At 45.1% G+C, this 3,922-nt stretch overlaps 1 long non-coding RNA gene across 1 annotated transcript; it reads right to left on the minus strand.

Annotated features, from left to right (window-relative positions):
* Nucleotides 1-413: 413 nt before the first annotated feature.
* Nucleotides 414-2,837, minus strand: LOC125553430 (uncharacterized). Its single transcript, XR_007304058.2, has 2 exons — nucleotides 2,309-2,837; nucleotides 414-834 (listed from the first exon to the last, which is right to left on the minus strand). It is a non-coding gene; the product is annotated as an uncharacterized LOC125553430 (long non-coding RNA).
* Between the last annotated feature and the right edge of the window lie 1,085 nt (nucleotides 2,838-3,922).

Genomic DNA, 3,922 nt, shown 5'->3' on the forward strand with positions numbered 1-3,922 from the left:
ATAAAACATTCAAGAATGATAATATAACAGCATGGAACAATAAAAATTACAGATACATTGGAGACATATCAGCCACAAGGACGAAGGGCGCGCCCAGAGGGGTAGGATGCGCCCCCACCCTTGTGGGTCCCTCGTGACTCCACCGACCTAGTTTCTTCGCCTATATATTCTCATATATCCACTACTAGGAAAAACCTTACCAGTAGCGTGGGTTTTTGGACTACCAGTAGCGTAGGTTCCCACGCTACTGCTATGACGCTACAGCTATTTTTTAGCAGTAGCGTGTGTTTTACCCCACGCTACTACTAAACAGACATACCAGTAGCGCTGGTGCCCCACGCTACTAGTATTCCACACCCACGCTACTAGTAAAGGAATAGCAATAGCGCTTCTATGATACACCCACGCTACTAGTAACAAATTAGGATTTAAAAAAAATAAAAGTCTATCTATTTCAGTTTAGACATGCATTTCACAATACATACATGTTATGCATACAGTCAATCATCAATCATACATATCTGATGTAGATAATTAACACACGCACACGCACACACACACACACACACACAATATATATGCCACGCGTCTATGTCGTCGACGTCGGCGCCTCCACAAGGCCGTGTTGATGTCGTCGACGTCGGCGCCTCCACAAGGCCGTGTTGATGGTGTTGATGTCGTCATCGCCGCCGCCACCGCAGCGCCATGATGATGTCGTCGTCTTCGTCGCCGCCGTAGCCCTGTGTCGATGTCGATGTCGTCGTCATCATCGTCGCCGCAGCCCCATGTCGATATCGTCTTCGTCGCCGCCGTAGCTTCATGTCCATGTGTTCCCTATTAGGAACTCACAAATCCTGGAATTAAACAATGAACCAAGACCACTACTAGGAACTCAAAAGGACTTGGAGCATTAGTGCAATATAACAGTAACCTATAGAGCACTAAGTAACAATAGCATAAACAAAAGCATATAGCAGCAGCATAGTATATATGAATTATAAACAGTACCTAAGAGACCAATCCTAGAAATTAGGGAAAACCCAACTTAAGAAGGATACAATGCTAGGCATGACCAAATCTTATTATAGATTCTGAATCCAAGCTTTTGAGGCAAATTGCAACAAGCAAAGTTTGTGCACCAAGTAGGAGTAATTCCCAGGTCATTCGCAAGCAAGCAAGCAAGAAGGCATCAACAACAGCAGATTATTACCAACATTGTACCCTTTACTGTCAGGTCATTTCAATTCAACTCTTGGTTGCAGATGTATTATTGTTGTATTACTAGTAATCAGCAGCAGTAACAGCACTTGGTCATTATAAATATCACTGGTGATTATAGTCGACATGACAACTTCCCATTTATTACTATATTTATAATGAAATTTTGTAATAACATTCATTCATGTGACATAAGAGACTTAGAGCAACATTTCATATATTAGTGACAGTTAAGCTGCTGCACTTGCAAATTTGTAACACCAATCAAATAGATGTGTTATGTATATTCTCCAGTGCGGTCTTAAATTGGAAGGAAATGAGGAGTTTCTCCTTTCAAACCAATGTAGTGATTTTATTGAAAAGTATGAGCAGGTGCACTTATATTATATCAAAAATATAAATATTAGTATGTTTTTTATCTCACATGGATGTATTAAGTAATAATATGTGTGTGTGTGTAAAATAGACTATTCCAGTAAATTTAATCCTTGATTCCTCCTAATAAAGAACAATATCTTGAGGAACTACATAGAGTATCATACTGTTGCAAAAATTAAGAGTGATAAAGTAAAATTATAGGCATAGGATCTTACATATTCGGTAAAGTCATTTTGAAAGCTAAATATTCAGAAGCATCAAAGATAGTTATTTTGAGAATGGAAACATATACCATAACTCGTTGGTTGTTTCTTGTAAGAGTATGTAGATAGAGTACCATCTAGAAAGACTCTCATGGCTAAGTGGCTGTTGCTTGTAATGCTATACAGATAGAGGACCATCCAAAAAGACTAAGCTATCAAAATGTTCCAATGCTCGCCTTAACTTCACTACAAGAAACAAGTTAAGGCATGAATAGAAAATTTTATACTTGAACCAAACTCAACTTGAGCAGCACTACAATGAACGAAAACTAAACTTGACATTACTGAATTAATTGTGCATCTATCTGCTAAGATCTAATTCGTTTGTCATACACTAGTACTACACTGAACTATAACTGATATCCCAAAGCCTACACTAGTACTACACTTAATTAAAACTGAACTTGGCTGTTGCACTTATGAAAATTCAGAAAACGCACTTGGCATACCTAGCCGCATTACTGAAAATTCATAAACGAGCAGCTGCAGCGGCGTCCAAGAGCAATTGGCCGTCAGCCGCCACCGAAATCCACGGACGACAGCGCCTCACCGCGACACCGGCCGGCCACGAACGACGAGCCGACCCGACGGTCACCAGATCCGTCGCCGCCACAGATTCTCCTGCTCCTGCGCCTGCACTCGTCTCCGTCCGTGGCCAATCCCCGTACTGTTCGTCGGCCTGGGCACGTGCATGTGCGGGGTGCTGCTCGTTGGCCAGCGGTCCGACCTGGGCACTCGGCGGCAAGAACACGGGGGCGCCCGAATCCCTAGCCGCGGGTAAGGGTGCTGACCTTGACGCATGGATATGGACGGAGGGGAGGGCGGGGCGGAGCTTGGGGGCATGTTGCGTGCGGCCGGAGATCGCCGGAACCGGCCGGCGTGGGTGGTGGCAGCGGCGACGAGATCGTGGGGGAGAGGAGCTCGACCGAGAGCCAGGGGTAACGGTGGGGGTGAGATTTGTGAGAGAGTTTTTTTATCTGGTCGCTTGGCATGTGGAGGCAGTTAGGGGTGGGCATATTAACCGAGGACCGAACTACCAAATCGAATAAACCGGGACCGAAGCCAAAAAGACCGAAACCGAAAGTTTTGGTTTTTAGTTCGGTCAGCATGTTCCAAAAACCGAAATTAATTTGGGTAATTCGGTGTCATGGTTTTGTTACCCGAAAGGACCGATGAAACCGAATACACAGGCACGTGCATTCAAATCTACGTAATGGGCCAACCCACAGCCCAATACCTCTCCCGTAAGATTCCTTCCTTTCTTCAGTAGCCCACTAGATGACCGACCTGCGCCTCAAGCCCTCGACTCTTCTGCCTCCACTCACGATCCCTCCCCCACCCAGCGCCTAACCCTAGCCGCCATGCGCTGCCTCTACCGCCCTCAACCACTGGAGGCAACAGCGGTGGCGCGTGAACTATGGAGGACACATCTCTCTTCCCTCCTATCTCCCGCTTTCTCTTTGATTGCCTTGCGTGGGCATCTTATTGCTGATTTGTTCACCTAAAGTTCTTGTTACTTTGATCTGATTTTGTAATCACAAGATCTTGTCTTGCGTGTGTACGCAATGTTTCTTTGCAGATCAATTTCTGAAGAGTCGCTTTCTTTCATTGCTTTCCCTAATCTATCGGTCAATTAAGTCTCGACCGAGGACCGAACCGAAATCTCGGTCCACCGAATCTTCAGTTAGGAGATTTCTGAGTGACCGATCGGTCATCCTTTTCTCAAAACTGGATTTCTTTGAAAGCCGAAGAACCGAACCGAACGGTTCGGTTAAACTGAATGCCCAGCCCTAGAGGCAGTGGACACGCTAAGTAGTAGCGTGGGTGTATCGCCTGCACTATAGCTATTCACTTAGTAGTAGCACGGGATTTACAACCAGCGCTACTAATATTTTTTGATCTGCTGGTGTGGTGTGGCACACTTACCAGTAGCGTGCCCAAAAGAAACCAACGCTGCTGCTAAGCCATACCAGTAGCGCGCTTTGTACCCAGCGCTACTGGTAATTACCAGTAGCGTGGGGACACAAACAAACGCTACTGGTAAACTTCTATGTATAAGCATT

The sequence above is a fragment of the Triticum urartu genome, chromosome 2A (assembly GCF_056163025.1).
Source record: "Triticum urartu cultivar PI428250 chromosome 2A, HENAU_Tu73, whole genome shotgun sequence".
Classification (NCBI taxonomy): Eukaryota; Viridiplantae; Streptophyta; class Magnoliopsida; order Poales; family Poaceae; genus Triticum; species Triticum urartu.